We start from the raw sequence: 19462 nt of genomic DNA on the forward strand, positions 1-19462 counted from the left end.
TTGGAGCAAAGTCTAAAAGGAGGCAAGGAGACCCAGGGAAAGACAGTTCTAGCACAAGGAAACCTGTGCAAAGGCACTGGGGCAGGAGCAGGCCTGGGGCATTTGAGGAACAGCAGTGGGACTGGAGCAGAGAGATCAAAGGGGAGATAAGGTCTGAGAGGCATGGGGTTGGTGGGCAGAGGGTCTGTTTTTATGCCAGTACCATACTGTTTTGATTCTTATAGGTTTTAAATTAGGGAACATGATGACTCCAGCTTTGTTATTCTTTCTCAAGATTGCTTTGGCTATTGGGGGTTTGTTGTGGTTCAACACAAATTTTAGGATTGTCCTGTCTCTGTGAAAAATTCCATTGGAATTTTGATAGGGATTGCATTGAATCTGTAGATTGCTTTGGGTAGTATGGAAATTTTAACAATATTAATTCTTCAATTCATGACCATGGAATATCTTTCCATTTATTTGTGTCATTTTCAGTTTCTTTCGTCAATGTCTTAGAGTTGTCTCCCTAGTATTTTCTGTTTCATTCTACTAGATTTCTTTTTTTTTAATGATAGTTATGACACACTAAATTGATTTTATGACCAATTAACATATGGTAACCTAAGAAGGAGCCTTCCCTGCTACCATGTAATGATGATGATAATGATATCATCTCATGTTTCTCAAGTGCTCACCAGAGGGCGGAAGAGTGGTAAAGACCCCAGGCTCCAGACTTAAACCACCAGGTTTATTCTGACTCAGCCATTTCTGAGCTATTTGACTTTGAATAGGTTACCTGTATCAGCAATGACCCAATACAGCTACCACTAACAGACACCCCCCAAATCTTTGCTTAAACAAAATCGAAGTGTTTTTCTCTCACATTTAAAAGCAGTTTAGAGGTGAGCAGCCTAGGTTGCTTCCTTCAGGTTCTCTCCTCCACCGTTCCTAGAGTGTGGCCCTCATCTCTATGATCCAAAATGGTTGCTAGAGCTCCAGCCTTCACATCCAGATCCCAAGCTGCAGAATGGAGAAAATGAAGAGGGACACTCTCCTTTGCTTTTAAGGAGACTTCCAAAGGAAATGCCTTGCAAACTTCTGCTTTCATCTCATTGGCCAGAACTTAGTTGTGTGGCTGTGCTTATCTGCAAAGGAAGGTGGGAAATGTAGTATTTTCACCAGGTAGCGTTCTACCACTTAAAAAGGATGGTTTCTGTTAATTTGAGAAAGGGAGTATAGATGTTTAAGTCTCTGCCAAATAAGCTCTGTGTGCCTCAGCTCCTGGGCTGTTGTGAGAACTTTGGCTTTCACCCTCGAGGTGACGGGAAGCCAGTGCAAGATGCTGAACAGAGGAGTGACAGGATCTGAATGATATGTTAAAAGCGTTACTTGGCCTGTGGGCTCAAAAATTGACTGTTGGGGCCAAGGCAGCAGCAAAGTGATCAGCTGGGCTATTTCAATCCTCTAAATGGGAGGTGACAAGTAGAGGAGGTGAAGAGTGATCAGTTTCTGGAGATCCAGAGAAGGCAAACAGGACTTGGAGTGAATTTGGGGGTTAGAAGGAAAAGAGACATGGGCAGATTTGGGGAGACGATCAGGAGCATAGTTTGGGACACAACCCAGTTGAGGTGTCACTTGGATACCCAGTGGTGAGTTGTACACAGGAGTCTGATGAGTTTTGGAGAGGGCCAGGCTACTGATATGCATTCTAGAATGGGCAGCATATAGAAGTAGTTAAGGTGAGGAGCCTGGATGGGATCCCCCAAATCTGAGCCCTGGAGCCCTCCAAGGACATTAAGCATTAAGAGGTTGGAGAGAGACAGGCAGGCAAGCCATTACCATTAAAAAAAAGGGTGTGGGGGGGTTTCCCTGGTGGCGCAGTGGTTGAGAGTCCGCCTGCCGATGCAGGGGACGCGGGTTCATGCCCCGGTCCAGGAGGATCCCACATGCCGCGGAGCGGCTGGGTCCGTGAACCATGGCCGCTGAGCCTGCACGTCTGGAGCCTGTGCTCCACAACGGGAGAGGCCGCAACAGTGAGAGGCCCGCGTACCGCAAACAAACAAACAAACAAAAGGGTGGTGGGTGGTGGGGGGGTAGTGTTTACCTTCAGCGCAGGGGGGCAGTTTGGGGAAGGAGCCTGTGGGTTGTGGGGATATTTCTGGGATGCCAGTAATTTTCCAGTTCTTGAGTTGGATGGTAATTATATGGGTGTTTGCTTTGTATTAGTTATTATGTTCATATTTATATTTTATGTACTTTTGTGTATAAAATATAAATTCTTAACTAGGTTATATTCCATAATTTGAAAAGTTTTCAGATGATAGATAGATAAATAGATATATAGGTAGGCAGATAGATATTGGACTAATAAGGAAAAACTAGGAGAATGAGACTGAATGGCCATAAATTATTTATATTGAGCCATAGGGAGCTGCATTTTCTTTTTTATCTTTCTTTTTTTTGTTTCTTTTCTTCCAACAGGTCAGGAGCTCGAGGGATCCTTTAAAGGAAAATAATTCCAATTCCCAAGGTAGAAACTGCAAGGGGTGAGGGGCCATGTTCAAAGACTGGTGCTGCGCTGGCTTAAGCATCTCTGCTATGGTCTCTTAGCAACCAAGAAGGGCAGTAGCAGGAGACGGGCCTCTGACTGCACTGATTTTCCTTGTGTTGCTCCTCCACCAAGATTCAGAGAAAAAAGAACAAGTAGCCTTTGTTATCTAATTCAACCCCCCGTTTCCTGAGGAGAAAACCTGAGGCTGGGGTCCAGGAGCTCTCCGCCGTACACGTCCATCAGCCTGGAGGAAGTGTGCTGGCTGCTGCTGGCACATCGCCAGCTCCAGAGAATAAGAATAAAAAGGAAAATAAGATCTTAGTTTTATTATGAAAATAGTTTCACCTCGTGGACCCCCTGAAAGGGTCTTGGGAACCCCCAGGGGTCCCCAGCCCACACTCTGAGAAACACAGCTAGCCTAGAGCACTAGTGGCCAATTGGGGGATGGGTGTCACCCAGAGGAAAGGCAGGGCAGTGAGTGACCTGGGAAGGCGGTGTTGGGGAGACACAACACTCTTCCCACATCTTTAGGGTGCCTCGATTTACTGGGCAGATCCCTTTGGTGGGAGGGCAGCGGGGGCTCAGAGTAACACGCGGAATGTAACTGTGCGGCAGAGAGGATGGAGACAAAACCCCCAGGTTCACGGTGTTACCAATGCCAGCTGCGGCCAGGAGGCTTGTCTTAGTCATCTCGGGCTTCTGTAACAAAATACCACAGACTGGGGTCTTAAACAACAGGTATTTACTCTCAGAGTTCTGGAGGCTGGAAGTCCAAGCTCAAGGTGCTGGCAGATTCAGTTCCTGGTGAGAACCCCCTTCCTGGCTTGCAGACGGCAGCCTTCTTGCTGTCCTTAACTCGGTGGCAGGAGAAAAAGAGAGGGCTTTGGTCTTCCTTTTCTCATCAAGCCATGAACCCCACCCTGAGGGCTCCGCCCTTGTGACCTCATTGAACCCTTATCACCTCCCAAAGCCCGTCTCCAAATACCATCACACTGGGGGTTAGGCTTCAACATATGAATTTAGGGGGATGTAGTTCAGTCTGCAGCAGTTGTTCCTGCCATCGTGGTGACAAGCTAGCCCTTGGGGTTTGGGCCTTTTTTCTGAACCATGACTTCCCACCCTCCCCAGATATTTCAAACAAGCAACTGCCCTTGCGGGCTCTTGGGGACCTTCTCCCCAGGGGTAGGGGCTGGCGACAGCAGGATTCTCACCTCCTCTCCCTCCCCTGGGGTGCTGAACTGGGTCTGGACATGCAGGAGCCTTATAAATGCCAGTGGCTGGAATGGAACGGAGTCAGGCTGTGTCCTCAGCCAACCCTGAGCAACCTGGGCAGGCCACTCTGAGCTCTCCGGGAGCCAGCAGGGCTTTGCTGGGCTGTGGCCAGAGGAGGGGCCCTGCCAGATGCCAGCCCATCGTGGGGCAGAAGAGCTCCCATTTCTGTCTGGCCCTTCCCCTCCCTGTTTTAGCTGCATTTTTGAGACAAGGTGTTCTGAGCTGGCAGAAGCCAGGTGTCTGGGAATGAGATTTGGACCAATTTTTTTTTTAACTTTTTTTTCCTCTAAATGACTGTGTGAGGTGAAAGTCTCCATCTTCTCTCAGTAGGAGACTTTCGGGTGGAGGGGGCATGTGGGAAGTGAGGGGGGCAGCAAAATTATAATGTGGGAGAAGCTGGTCTTCAGAACCTGTCACCCCATATTCTGTGGCTTTGCCAAATTCCCAGGGTCCAGTCTATGCCCAGCCCTACCCCACCTGTTCCCAGGTGTCCCGGGCTCCTCCCTGAACAAGGATTAAGCTGGTTTCCCAGGTCTGTGTCTTTCTCTTGCCACTTCCACCTGGACAAAGAATGATTATTCATCCTAGAAAATAGATTATATGAATGAAATTATACTTTTAAAATATAAAACCAGTATATGGATAAAAAACTACGGATGTCTGGATCTGAGAAAGCCAGGACAGGAGGGCCTGATAGATATCCAGCCAACACAGGACCACCAGAATATGTGAATATGTGCACCCTGGAGAAAAGGCAGAGGTATCCCAGCCACTCCTGACAATTGTGCTTTCTGAGCAGATTTGTGACTCTAGGGCTCAGAAGACCTCAATCTGGATCCCGTTTCAGCGCTGCTGCTAACCTGCCAAGGGACGGTGATCCCATTGACAGCTCTCTGGGTTTTTGGTTCCATGTCTGAAATCAAGATGCTTGGGCCAGCTGTTCTCTAAAACCCTTTGGGTTTACAACTTGGCGCTGGAGAGTGCAAATGCTCAAGGCGGTGCGAGATGTGAACCACTAGGGGGCGCTGCCTCCTAGGAGGAAGCAGAAGGTGTTCCCTACCTTCTTGCCTATAAAGTGTCCACATTCATTAAAAGTGGTGGTGATACACAGATCAGTGGAACAGAATAGACAGCCTAGAAATAAACCCATGCACTTATGGTCAATTAATCTATGACAAAGGAGGAAAGAATATACAACGGATAAAAGACAGTCTCTTCAACAAATGATGCTGGGAAAACTGGACAACTACATGTAGAAAAGAATGAAATTCGAACATTTTCTCATACCATATACAAAAATAAACTCAAAATTGATTAAAGACCTTAATGTAAGACCATAAACCATTAAACTCCTAGAAGACAACATACGTGGAACACTCTCTGACATAAATAGTAGCAATATTTCTTTGGATCTCTCTCCTAAGGCAAAGGAAACAAAGGCAAAAAAATAAATAAATGGGACCTAATTAAACTTAAAATCTTTTGTAGAGCAAAGGAAACCACCCACAAAACTGAAAGACAACCTACTGAATGGGAGAAAATATTTGCAAATAATATGGCTGATAAAGAATGAATATCCAAAACATATAAACAGCTCATACAAACTCAAAATCAAACAAACAAACAACCCGATTAAGAAATGATCAGAAGACCTGAAGAGTCTTCTTTGTTCCAAAGAAGACATACAGATGGCCGACAGGCACATGAAAAGATACTCAACATCCCTAATCATCAGGGAAATGCAAATCAAAACCACAATGAGATATCACCTGTCAGAATGGCTATCATCAAAAAAAACACAAATAACAAATACTGGCTAGGATGCGGAGAAAAGGGAGCCCTTGTACGCTGTGGATGGGAATGTAAATTGGTACAACCACTGTGGAAAACAGTATGGAGCTTCCTCCAAAAACTAAAAATAGAACTACTGTATGATCCAGCAATTCCACTCCTGGGTGTATATCTGAAGAAAACAAAAACACTAATTTAAAAAGACACATGCACCCCAATGTTCATAGCAGCATTATTTACAATTGCCACACAAAATTTTGCCGTTTGCAACAAGGATAAACTTGGAAGGTATTATGCTTAGTGAAATAAGTCGGACAGAGAAAAACAAATACCGTGTGATATCACTTATATGTGGAATCTAAAAAGTAAAACAAACTAGTGAATATAACAAAACAGAAGCAGACTCACAGATACAGAGAGCAAACTAGTGGTTACCAGTGGGGAGAGGAAAGCGGGGAGGGGCAAGATAGGGGTAGGGGATTAAGAGGTACAAACTACTACGTATAAAATAAATAAGCTACAAGGATATATTGTACAACACAGGGAATATAGCCAGTCTTTTATACTAACTATAGGTGGAGTATAATCTTTAAGAATTGTGAGTCACTATGTTGTACACCTGAAACCTATATAATATTGTAAATCAACCATACCTTAATTAATTAACTAATTTATTTACTTATTTTTCAGCCATGCCATGGGGGCTTGCGGGGATCTTAGTTCGTCGACCAGGGATCGAACGTGTGCCCTTGGCAGTGAAAGCGCAGAGTCCTAACCACTGGACCGCCAGGGAATTTCCTATACCACACCTTAATTTTAAAAAATAAAATAAAACAAAAGTGGTTGTGATGGAACACTGCAGATTTCCGAATGTGAGAAAGCCAGATAGTAGGGCCTGATAGATAGCTGGCCAACATAGGACCACTGGAATATGTGAAATACTTGACCAACCTGACTACTTTAACCACGATCTCCTCCTGAAGGGCCAGATCCAGACCCACATCCTGGCCCCTTGACACACATTCCAAATCACTTTCCCAAATGGCTGGACCAGTGTTTGCCTGATTGATCGCTGGTTTCCCTTTTGACTTAACAAACAGGCAAGGTGGAGCCTCTTCAGTTCTATAGATTTAAACTACTGGTTTCTCCATTCTTCCTAGTATGGGTAATCATGAATAATATCCACTAAAATCATTTCTACTTTAATCATGCCTTATAGGCTTTCAAGTGGCTTCGGTTCAATCTGATTCACTTTAACAAAGAGTGATTGGCCCGTGATGTGCGCTGCTGACCACAGAGGTTAACGGGACACGGACCCATGGTATCCGTGCACGAGGTATCTGTGCTTGTAATGGTCTTCTAAGAGAGATAAATGGAATATACAAATAACTATAACACAAATAGGAAGTGATGCATAGTGCAGGAATGTTGCAAGTTAAGTGCTGTCGAGCCCAGAGGAATGCGAGTTTTCCACCCCACAGGGCTCCTCGTTCCCTCCTCTGAACCTCTGCCTGTGCCACCTCGCAGGGCGGGGTCTTCCTGGGCCCCCCGGCCCCCCTCCCCCCCGCCCCCGTGCTTCCCTCACATTCTCTCCTCCTTACTCAGCTTCGGTTTACTCCGGAGCATTTGCCACCTCCTGACTCCCATATTTCATTGTTTCTATGTATCGGTGTGTGTCTTGCCAGCCTCCCCGCACTGACCAGCACATCAGCCGGGCCTCCACTGAGTCTCAGGCTGTGCTTCCGGGATGGGACATGCCCAGACAGTTAGGAAGGTGATTTGTCAACAAAACCCGAGAGCCAAGAATAAAAGAGAAAACAGTCCACGCCCTTGGACTCATCATCGCGCCCTGGGAACGTGATTCCCGTGGCCCCTGTGGGGTGGGGTCGGGCAGGAGGGCGCTGCCTCCCAGCTTGGCTCAGGCAGGGAGTCTGCGCAGTGCGGTGCCCTCCCGCCCGCAGCCTTGCAGCGCGGCAGGAGTGCACAGCGACATGTGGTGCAGCGTCACGCGGCAGGGACTGTTCTGCACCCACTGTGCATCCAGCCCTTTCATTCCTCTAGGAGGTTTTGAGTGAAGTGTTTCCTACAGATGAGGCAAGTGAAGCAAAGGAGTCACCCGTCCAGGGCAGGAAGTGGCGGAGCCAGGATTGGAACCCAGGTCCTCTGACTGCAGAAACGCACTCAGAATCTGTTGGGTGGCCCTGCCTGTGGGGCAGCACAGAGCCTGGGACATGAGGGTGGCACATACAGACTTAGAGCCGTAAAGCATATAGTCTTCATATTTCATCTAGAGCAAGGGTCTACTACCTTCCTGAAGTGGCCTCCCAGGTCTCTGGTCCAATTCAACAGAAGTGCATCAGTGAGCTACTCTGTGCAAGATTCAAATACTCACTTTCTCTTGGGAATGTGGATTGGTGAGTGAAGCACAAGCGGACTTGTTGAAGCCTCCGGTGTGCAGCCACTTAAACTTGCAAGAGGGGTCATGTACCCTTTGGTGATCCCAGCCTGACCACTTATCAGCTCTGTGACTCTGGGGAAATCACCTAGCCTCTCTGAGCCTCGGCTTTCTCATTCGTAACAATTAGCAGGAACCGCATAGTAGCTGCTCAATGTTGTCTTGGTGTAATTTACGCTAGGAACAATCGTGAACACCTTGATGTCTAAGAGTAGAGAAATGACACTATGGAACATGGTCGCTTTAGAGACTGGAATAGTCTAAAGCCATTTAGAAGGACATTGAAAAATGTGCACAAAACAATATAGTTTAAAAAAAAAAAGCTGGACACAAAAATTCTGTGCACAGTTTGGTTTTAAAAGATATGATGAAAGAAATAGTCCAAAATGTTAAACGTTTCTCTGTGGGTGAGAGGACACCAGGGTGAAAGTTTTTTTCATTATACTTTCTCATATTTTCTGAATGTTCCACAAGGAGTTTGCATTATTTTCATAATCAGGCCAAACAGCGTTTATAAAGTGTTTCATTTTATACCTTATTGGTTAATTCTTTACAGGAAGGGTAGGATTCGAAGACGAGGGATCAGAGAAAGTGGGGGGGGGAAGAAGAGAGAGCTCAGTTCCACTGGTATTTATTGAGCATCTACTGTGTGCAGGCACTGTGTAGGGTGCTCACTGCGATAGCTAAGTGAGATCTCAAAGAACTAGGTGTTGCTGAGCAGACAGGCAAGGCAATGGCGTGTGCAAAGGCCCTGGGGTGTGAAACAGTCATGGAGAACAGTTAGTAAGGTCTATGGGGGTGAGGGGAGAGTGTGGCTGGGAGATGGGCAGGCTGGAAATGCCCTTGAGGGGGGCCCTGTCAGCTGTATCAAGCGGTTCAGGCCGCATCCTGAGGGCCCTGGAGTTACTTTGAGCTTTTATTTTCAGTTGAAATTTTTATTGAGGTAACTGTAGATTCACATGTCATTGTAAATACTAATACAGAGAGAGCCCTCATTCACTTTGCACAGTTTCCCACAACATTTTGCAAAACTCTAGGACAATATCACAAGGAGACATTGATGCAATCCTCTGATCTTATTCAGATTTCCTCAGTTTTACTTTGTGTGTGTGTAGTGTGAGTGTGCTTGTGTATATTAAGTTCTATACAATTGTACCACCTGTGTAGCTTCTTATATCCACCATCACAGTCAAGATACTGAACAGTTCCACACCAACCCGGGATCCCTCCTGTTGCCCTTTTAGAATCACACTCACCTCCCTCCTGGCCCTTCCCTCCACAGCCCACCAGACGAGGGGACTGATTCAGTGTGGACGGTAGGGAAGAGGGCTGAAGAGGGGTCCCAGGGGTTGGGGTGCCAAGTTTGGGGCTCGCTAGGTTAGCTGTGGCTATGGGAATGTCCTAGAGACCAATGGATTTACAAGCCCACGGATTTGGAGACAAGTCTGAGCTGGAGGCTGAGACTGGGAGTCCCCACCTATCAGGGCTGGAGCTGCTGGTTTGTTGGAAGGGAGCAGAGTGGGAGGAGGGCACTGAGGATGGACCCCGAGGAGGATCACCATCCTGCCCAGCCAAACCTTGCTCTTGTTTAGGAAGCCCTGGGAATCTCCTTAGAGGGCTCCCCCACCCCGCATGACCCCGTCACTTTGCCTCCAGTGTAAGCCTCAGAGCCATGCATGGAATGTCCTTCTGCATGACATGCACCCTTAGCTGTACCGGGTTCAGGCCCCTGATCGCAGGGCTTGCTAACCCTGGCCCTGCCAGGTGGGGAAGGACCTTAGAGGTCACTGAATCCAAAGCCTTTAATTTACAAAGGAGAAAACGGGTTCTCAGAGGAGAGAGAGGCTCGATCTGCTGGAAGAAAGGGGGCTGTTTGTAGTCACCTCCGGAAAATGCTTTGACCGTAAAGGAGAAACCCAGGAGAGGTAGATGAAAGTATCTGAACTCTTTCCGTCATCAGTTTTTATTGAGCGTCTACTATGTGCCAGTCAGTGCTGGGCTTTCTGGATACGGAGATGGGTTAGGCACGAACCCTATTGCTGGTGGATAAGAACACCGAAGGGTTAAATTCCGGGAGCTCGGCGGTGGGGCGGGATGGGGGGTGGGGGCGTGTAGAGGAATCTCCCAGAGGAAAAGCCCTCTCCCTAGCTTCTCAGGCTCCGGAAACCTGGGCGAGAAAAGCCTGGGAAGGGCTGAGCCGCTGGCACGCAGCCTCCCCCGCACACCCCCTCTGGCCAGGGGAACTGCTGCTCTCGAATTACAACAAAAGGGGCAGGAGGCCGCGCCTGCTGCGGTGGCCGCCTTCAGGGAAGGGGGTGGGTCCGGGGAGGGGTTTGCGGTCCGACGCTGGTTAAAAGTACCGGGAAAAGGGTTGGAGAGCGACACCAACCCGCGGCTTCCTAAACTTGGAGGTCGGTTTCTCCAACGGCCGGAGAAGTCGGCTCGCCCCCTCTGCTCGGGAAAGGGGCTCCGCGGCGACGGGCGCAGAGAGGGGCCGTCGTGGAGAGCCTGGCCCCAGCCGAACGAGTGCGCACCCCTGCTGACAAGTAAGAGCGCTGCCTGCGCCTCCCTCTCCCCACGGCGGTTCGCGGGAAAGCGGGGGTCCCGGTGGGGTCTCCAGGCGCCGCTCCCCGCGGGCCGCCTCTCAGCAGTGCTTGGGGTTCCCGGGAGCTGAGAGGAGGCACACAGAGAGAAGGCTCCTTGCTCGGAGATGCGAGGACGTGCAGGCTAACGGGTCCCGCTCCCGACTCGGGCGGACCCACTCAGCCCCACCTCGCCTGAATCCGGAGAGCTCACGCAGCAGGGGCGCCCCCGGGAGCTGGGCGCTCGGTTCCTGGCTCGCCCGGGGCGCCTGCGACTAGACAGGACAGAGTCAGACGAGACCCGGTGCGTGCTAGGTGCCTAGGAGGGTGCACCGTGGAGCCACGGACACCGGGGGCTGCGCTGGTGCCAGGAGTTCTGGCTTTTGAGGATGCGGAGCGCGCGGGGGACGGGGGCGCACTGGGGTGTCTCCGGAGCTGTGGCTTTGGGGATGTGGAGCGCACGGGGCTGGGGGGTGGGGGTGGGGAGTGAGGGCTAGTGAACGAAGGAAAGCCCTGAGTCCGGTGGACGGAGAGGCGCGGTCCGCACCTCAGGTATTCACTCCTGGCTGGTCAGGGTACCAGGAAACCTCTCCCGCCAATTATCAAGGGGAGGCCCTGGAGTAGGAAAGAGCCAGCACAAGCTAACCCATGGATGGTCTACGCAGGATCGCCCCGGGGCTAATCCTGGTCTTAACGCTGATACTCCTGCCCTCAGTGCCCGCAACTTTTACGCAGGCGCTTTGAACACCGCGCTTCCGCCGCCCCCGCCCCCCACAACCCGCCGCCCAGCCAACCCCCTATCTGGAGCCCTCTGGAGTAGCTGCCTGCCAGAGGTGTCGCTGTAAATCAGCACCGGAATAGAAATGATTGGAAGAAACAGGCGAGATTCCTACTTCGTCATCCCTCACCCAGTCCCGGGAAAGACCACCAAAAATCAGCGAGGGTGGGGCGAGGGGATGCGGCGAAACACCACTGGGGAGGGGACTGAACTTCTCCTGGCTAGGAAACCTCGAGTCCTCATGAGAGGAGAGAGAGGAATGAAAGTCAGAAACATGCCCCAAATTAATTTCGTCCCCTGAAGTCTTGGAACTGCGGAGATCTTCAAATCAGTCCAAGGGATTCTTTTTGCGGAAAGGGAAAAGTGCTGAAGTGGAGACTCGAATCCGTGTCCCCTCCTCCAGGCCCCGCTCCTACCCCGCCGCTAGCCTGTCTTTCCCTGACCCCCAAAAGGCCGTTCGTCACCCTTGGTGGAATTATTTCGTTATTTATGGTGTATTGTGTACTTAATGGTCGGGGATGGGGCTTAGGACGGAGTCGAAGTGCTCATTTCCCTGGTCAGTTCCCAGATGAACGACTGACACCCTGGACTCTCCCTTAGCTAAATTATTCATCTCTCGCCCCCCCCCCCCCGCCTTTGTCCTGTTCCCCTTCCTGGTCCCTAGTATCTGTCCCTGGAGTGAGCGTCAAACCCATGTGTGTGCCTCTCCGTGACTTTGTGCTAAAAAGTGATTTGGTCTAAGGCCACTTAGCCATTAAGTGGCAAAGTTGAATAGGAAACTTAAGCCTGAAGACAAAGCATCCACTTGATGTTACAGGTTGGCTGACATTTTGGTGCATGGCAGACGGGAGAGGCTACGAAAATGTTTTCATCTATCTCCTTTACAGCTGGGCTCCTTGCCTGGCCTCTCCTGGCCTTTTCCCAAATTCTTGTCCTCTGACCCCTGGCTGACCAGTGTACAAGGGGCCTTGTGAATGAGGCAGATTTTCTGAGCTTCTGGTGGTGACCATTAGTGAAGCTTTCTAGTGTCCTAGAAAATTCTACACTGTTTATTTAAACATCATTTTTTTATTCGGAAAAATTTCAAATATAAACAATAGTAGGGAGAAGGCCCCCATATACTTCTCACTCAGCTTCAACAGTTATTGACATTTTGCCACACTTGTTTCATCTACCCCTTTCTTATTTCTTTTTCAGGGAAGTATTTTAAAGCAAATCCGAGACATAAAATCATTTCATTCTTACATATTTCAGCGTGACCTTTAAAAATATTAAATAACCATTATGCCATTAATATACTTAAGAAAATTAACAATCATTCTTTGGTATCATCTAATACCTAGTCCAAAAAAATTCAAATTTTTTCCCCCAATTTTGCACCAAATGTCTTTTTACAGTTCACCGGAGTTCTGTTGATTTGTATAATTTATGTTCATTGTATGTTATTCTTTGCAAACCACTTTTCTGTCCACAATGTTATTTGATTCTTACAACTTCCCACTAAAGAGCGAGGTGGGTTTTGTTGAATTCACGCTATAGTTGAGTAAACTGGCCAACAGATAAGCTGTCCAGATGGCACAGTTGATGACTGGCCTAGCCAGGACTTGACCCAGCATCCTTAGTCCTGGGCAGTGGTGGTTCTGTTTCTCAGCGCTGCTCAAGGAACATAAGTTGTGCTCTGACGCGTTCATCCTGGCTCTGGCTTCATCCTGGGCTTACCACTTCCTATACACCTGCTATCAGAAATCCCAGTGTAGATACTGAGTACTTGGCCATTTGGTGTAGGAGGTAAATCAGCTGCAAAGTCAGGAAGCCTGGGCTTATTTCCCAGCTTCTTGTAAAACTGTAGGAAAGCAACTCACCTCTCGAGAACTCAGGGTGGCCCTCTCTGAGGTAGGAGCCATCATCCTTCTCCATTCTCTGGCTCCTAGTTCTGAAAGTAGGGTGAGCGAAATGACTGGAGTTGGAATTCCTGGAAGAGACAAAGGGCTCAGAAAGAAATCTCACTGAGAACAATTACCCCTCACTGATCATTGCCCAAGTATTCTGGCAGCTGGCATCTTTAGTTGGAGGCAGCTAAAATTCTATGGCAGAGGAGGGGCTCTACTCTGAGGTTCTTCATTTACGGACAACTTTGTTTATTCTGCCGTTGTCTGATGGGGCTATAGGACACCAGAACTTTTTACTTTTAGCATTTTTACTGCTTGTGTTTATTTGCTTTGGAAAGGGGTGATAACGAAGTCATTTTTACATCTTATTAATGAGACTCATGAATTGGAATTCTCCTTTCTTGGCTGGCTGTGTGGGAAAAAGGAATCTCTTATTTCTTGATGCCTAGATTTTCTGCTCTCACGTTCATTGCCCTGAAATAGACATCGAATGAACAGACCTTCCACAGAACAGCCAGTTAGGGAGAGAGAAACTGGTTGCTCCAAACCCATGATTCAACCGTAGGAGCTCCAAAGGGACAAAGCATTACCCTTTAACCACACCACCCTCTGGCATCCATGAATTCTCTTCCCCCTCAGCTAACAGGCTGTCTCCATGGGGGTAGAATTTCTAGGTGATTCCATGTCTGCATCTGCTGTGGCTTTCTTCCTTTTACAGTTTTGGGAGCTTTAGGAGGTATAGTTTCCCTCTCCTGGGGTTGCCTGGGTTCAGAAGGACAGCTTGTAATGACTATTGTTCATTTCCCTCTGGAGAAGGTCACTGTGGTCAGTCTGCATGTCAGTGTCACACCGTCCCTCCTGTACTCCAGACCGGGGGGCCACGAGACCTCAGATGAAGTAGCCACAGCCTGTCCTGCTCCAGATCCATAGAACCAGCAGGACTGGCAATCGTGGGCCAGCAAAAGGAAAGCCAACTTGATGCCCAGAGAGACAGATCCGCAGCAATGCACTCCTTACCTCCTAAGTCTCTGCCCTGTCTAGGTCGAAGCGAGTCTTCAGACCTTCTCATCCTAGTCATTCGAGCTGTCCTCCTGCAGGAAGTGTGTGTGACCCGCCAGGAGCACAGCCCAGCCAGGTGTGCTGGCCCATCTTCCCCCACCACCAGCATCAGAGATGTCTTTAGGCACCAGAACCAGCCTTTCAGAATAGGCACTTGCTCGAGGGTGATAAAGCACGATGGTGACAGTTCGGATAAGATGTCCATCCAGAGTTTTAAAAACCCTTTTGCACTTCCTTTGGCAGAAAGAGTATACCCAGATAAGTGTGTGTGGTACATGTGGGTGTAGAGTGAGAAAGAGGTCAGCAGATGAGAAGGATGTGATTTGGATCACAGTTAACAAGTTCTCCTTGCCCAAGGCTTTTTGATCCCTTCACTTGAAACACCTGTAGTATTATAATATTGTATATGAATGATGATACATTTTCTTTTTAGTTTTTTCGTGTCGGAACTTGATAGACAAGCAGACACAGCTGCACCCAGGGCTGTCCCGTGGCAATCGTTCCCATATGTCTTTTCTGATGCGTCGCCAACATGATGCTAAGAGCATCTTCTGAAAAAATAATGCCACTTTCCTGTACAGCATATGCCTTATGAGAAGGTAACTTTTGTCGACGACTTGCGAACAGCTCTCATTTGCTCCGTTTCTTTGTTCTTCTTGAACTTGGGTCCGTGAACACCCCCCACCTCCAGCCTTGTCCCTGGGGCGCTACGGATGTCCCGAGATAAACACAGCACAGCTTTCCAGAGCGCCTGCATGACTCATGACCTAGTAAGGTGGATAGTTTTCTAAACACGAATATAAAACTCTTCTAAAACAAACGCAAATATAAATTTGAGTAAAGTACCTTTTTAAAGTACCCCTCTCCCCAGAATAACAGACGTAAGTAAAATGGCACCAAGCCTAAGTATACGACACTGGATGAACTTTCATTTCGTTTTATTGTGGTGAACTATACATAACATAACACTCACCGTTTTAACCATTTTTAAGTGCACAGTTCCGTGGTGTTACATACATTCACATTGTGCAACCGTCACCACCGTCTGTTCCAGGATTTTTTCATCTTCCAAAAATGAAACTCTGCACCCACTAAACACTGACCCTCCATTCTCCCACCACCTTGGCAAGCCCCATTCTACTTTCTGTCTCTATGATTTTGATAACTCTAAATACCTCATATAAATGGAATCATACACTGTCTTTTTGTGACTCGCTTATTGCACTTAACATAGCGTCTATCAACTTTGTCTGTGTTGTAGCATGTGCCCGAATTTCCTTCCTTTTTAAGGCTGAATGATATCCCATTGTGTGTATGTACCACATTTTGTTTATTCATTCATCTGTCCACTTGGGTTGCTTCCACTTTTGGCTATCGGAAATACGCTGCCATGAATGTAGATGTACAAATACCTGTTCTGGATGAACGTTTACAAGATGAACGTACCCTTGTAACAAGCACCTAGATCAAGAATAGGACATTACCCAGAGGGCACGGAATTAAAGACAAAGCAGGAGATTCCAAATACATTTCATGCCTGCATGGGGCTGCTTCCATTACACCTCAGGGTCTTGGGAGTGGATGTTCCTTTTGTCTACCGTGAGATGGTTTAGAAGAGATTTTTGAAAAACACAATTTATAATCTGAGAGGCAGCAGGATTAGTTGTGAGATTTAAGCAACCTCTTTCCTTAAAATGTTTAGGGAAGATAATACAGCATATTTGGGATTTGCAGTTGCAGCTATATTAGGACATCACCGCTAAGTATTATTCTTCCAGGCTCTCCCTGGGCTGAAGAGGTTTGCATCTACCTGGAGAACTCCTACTCTTTTGTCAGCTTCTGCTGGATCATGAGTTTCTTTCTTTTTTTCTTTTTTTTTCTTTTGGCCTTGCCACACGGCTTGTGGGATCTCAGTTCCCCGACTAGGGATTGAACCCGGGCCACGGCAGTGAAAGCCTGGAATCCTAACCACTAAGCCACCAGGGAACTCCCTGGATCACAACTTTCAAGCCATGAGTGAAAACTTCTGTGGCCACGTCCTGCCTTCCTGCTCTCCTTTCCTTCCTTCCTCCTTCCCTTCCCACCTGGTGCTCTCTCTTAACTAAAATGATTTATGAGTGACTTTCTAGTTGCCAGACACTCTGCCAGTCTCTGTAAGAGACAAAAATGAGTAAGACATGATATTTGACATGTGCATTTAAAACTAAATCATCAGTCAAGAATGATATTCTGATGCCTGGCAACCAACTCCATGGTGCCTACCTGGTGCCAACAGCAGCCTCAGAGCAGAGCCAAAGAATGTGCTCTGGAGTTTGGGCTTCTTGCAACACACAAAGCGGGGAAGACAGCCTGTCAGGTGATCTGGAATTGCTCCAGCGTGCCCATAACCAAATTGTAAGAATAATTTTTAAAAAATTGTAAGCTGCCTTGAGTTCAGATGGTCTGTCTGAGAGCACTCAACTAAACGTGAGGTTTAGGGACCATTTTAATGATTTAAGAAGAAAAAACTAAAATTCAGATGTCCATGAAATGCCATGAGTTCTCTTATCCTTTTCACTGTTAATTTTCTTAAATTGATATTCCCCAGGTGTTTTTTCTTCAGGAGGCTCTCAAAGCCACACCCACCTCCCCACCCCACTATCAACCCCCTATGTCATCTGTTATCCCAACGTCATGATGTTGCAACGTCATGGTACCCCAGCATCTTCTTTGCCTGGAGAGTTGCTAGTTTCCTAACTGGACTCTTTTCCCTTTGTCTTAACCCGTGGGAAGCCATCCTTTATCCAATAGGTACAGGGATCTTTCTAGACCAGAGGTTGGTAAACTTTTTCTCTAAGAGCCAGATAGCCAATATTTCAGACTTAATGGGTCCGTACGATCTTTGTCACAACTTGGCTGTTTTAGTGGGAAAGCAGCCATAGACAACAAGAAATGAGCATGGCTGCGTTCCAATAAAAGTTTATTTCTAAAAACTTCACAGATTTGGCCCAAGGGCTGTCGTTCACTGACTCCTGCTTTCAATCACAAATCTGCCCCCCTTGCCCTCCCACTTACCTATCGTCGCTCCACATCCCCAAAAGGAAAACTCAACATTTGTTGGCATGATATTCAAGTCTCCTCGTGGCCCTAAGCTTGCTTCTCCAAGCTCACCTCTTCCACCTCTCCTCACCCCACCCACTCTGCCAGCTCTTCCACTTTGCATCTTGCAACTCTGAACCCCACACGGGTCTCAGAACATCCTGTGTTATTTCAGACCTGCCTGGAATGATCTCCCTTCCCCACCAGCGACCTGTCAAACTCCTACTTCCCTTCGAAACCTGCCCAGGTGTCAACTCTCTAAATGTTCCTCATCTCTAATTGTAATCACTGCCTTCCCAGTTCTATTTCTGTACCTATTTCTGTACTCTTTTTGCATCTCTAAATATACTGTGAACTCCTAGAGGGCAGAACCCATGTCAGATTCATCTTTGAATTCCAGGGCCTAATACAATGCTTGCCATGTAACATGCTTAGTAAGTAGATACTACTAAACTGAAGTGTCAGTTAAATAGATTATTTTTTAATAGCTTAATTGAGATATAATTCACATACTATACAGTTCACCCATTTAAAGTGTTCAATTCAATGGATGTTGGTATATTCACAGATATATGCAACCATCACAGAGAAACCTGTATACTTTAGCCATTGCCTCTTCCTCCTCCCCTCCCCCTACTCCCACCACTAAACAGCCACTCATCTACTTTCTGTCTCTACATTGCCAATTCTGGATTTTTTTTTTTTTTTTTTTTTTTTTTTGCGGTACACGGGCCTCTCACTGTTGTGGCCTCTCCCGTTGCGGAGCACAGGCTCCGGACGCGCACGCTCAGCGGCCATGGCTCACGGGCCCAGCCGCTCCGCGGCATGTGGGATCTTCCTGGACTGGGGCACGAACCTGTGTCCCCTGCATCGGCAGGCAGACTCTCAACCACTGCGCCACCAGGGAAGCCCTGGATATTTTATATAAAGGAATTATGTGATATATGGTCTTTTTTGTCTCGCTTCTTTAATTCATATGGTGTTTTGAAGTTTCACCCATGCAGTGGCATGTATCCACACTGCATTCCTTTTTATGACCCGATAATATTCCATTGTGAGGATACACCACGTTTTGTTTATCTGTTCACTGTTGGTGGACATCTGGGTTGTTTCTACCTTTTGGTGTTAATGAACAGCACTGTTATGAATACTTGTGTACAAATTTCTGGTTGAACATTTGGTTTCAATCCGTTTGGGTATATAAGTAGGAGTGGAATTGCTGGATCATATGATAATACTTCGTTTAACAGTTTGAGGAACCGTCAAACTGTTTTCCACAGTGGCTGCACCATTTTATATTCCACCCAGCACTGTGTGAGGCTGCCGATTTCTCCACATCTTCACCAACACCTACTTTTCCCCACTTCAAAAAAAAAATTATAGCCATCCTAGTGTGTGTGAAGAGGTATCTCATTGTGGTTTTAATTTGCATTTCCCTAATGACTAATGATTTCAAGCACATTTTCATGCGCTTGTCAGTTATTTGTATGTCTTCTTTGGGGAAATGTCTATTCAAGTCCTATGCCCATTTTTAAATTGGACTGCTTGTCTTTTGTTATTGAATTTTAAGGGTTTTTATATATCCTGGATACTAGACCTTTGTCAGATATATGATTTACAAATATTTTGTCCCATCTGTGGGTTGTCGTTTCACTTTCTTGATATTTTTTTTTTCTCGGTTCACATCACATTTACTCAACATTTATTCTGTGCTGGGCTCAGGGGATCCAGAGACGTATCTGCCCTCCAAGGGATTCACAGTCTTAGGAGAGAGACAGATATGCAAACAAAATAAAAAAAAACTGATCACTACACCCTTTCGCTACCCCCACTGCTGCTGCTCTAGTTCATGAAGCATCTTTTTTTTTTTTTTTTTTTTTTTAGGAAAAACAGCTTTGTTTCTATTTTAATAGCTAAAGAATAAATGGGTTCCATTTTGAGAAATGAATGATTGTTACATTTTTATTATTTTTTTTAATTTTTATTATTTTTTTAAACATCTTTATTGGTGTATAATTGCTTTACAAT

At 47.0% G+C, this 19462-nt stretch overlaps 1 protein-coding gene across 1 annotated transcript in view; it reads left to right on the forward strand.

Moving 5' to 3' along the window:
- Positions 1 to 10458: 10458 nt before the first annotated feature.
- LOXL2 (lysyl oxidase like 2) overlaps positions 10459 to 19462 on the forward strand; it is a 102677-nt gene continuing 93673 nt past the window's right edge. The window contains exon 1 of the mRNA XM_022595047.2: positions 10459 to 10594. The gene's annotated coding sequence lies outside the window, so the exon portion shown is untranslated. The remainder of the gene's footprint in view (positions 10595 to 19462) is intronic.

The sequence above is a fragment of the Delphinapterus leucas genome, chromosome 6 (assembly GCF_059928025.1).
Source record: "Delphinapterus leucas isolate spDelLeu-1000000601 "Yukka" chromosome 6, BTC_Dleu_Yukka2, whole genome shotgun sequence".
Taxonomy (NCBI): domain Eukaryota; kingdom Metazoa; phylum Chordata; class Mammalia; order Artiodactyla; family Monodontidae; genus Delphinapterus; species Delphinapterus leucas.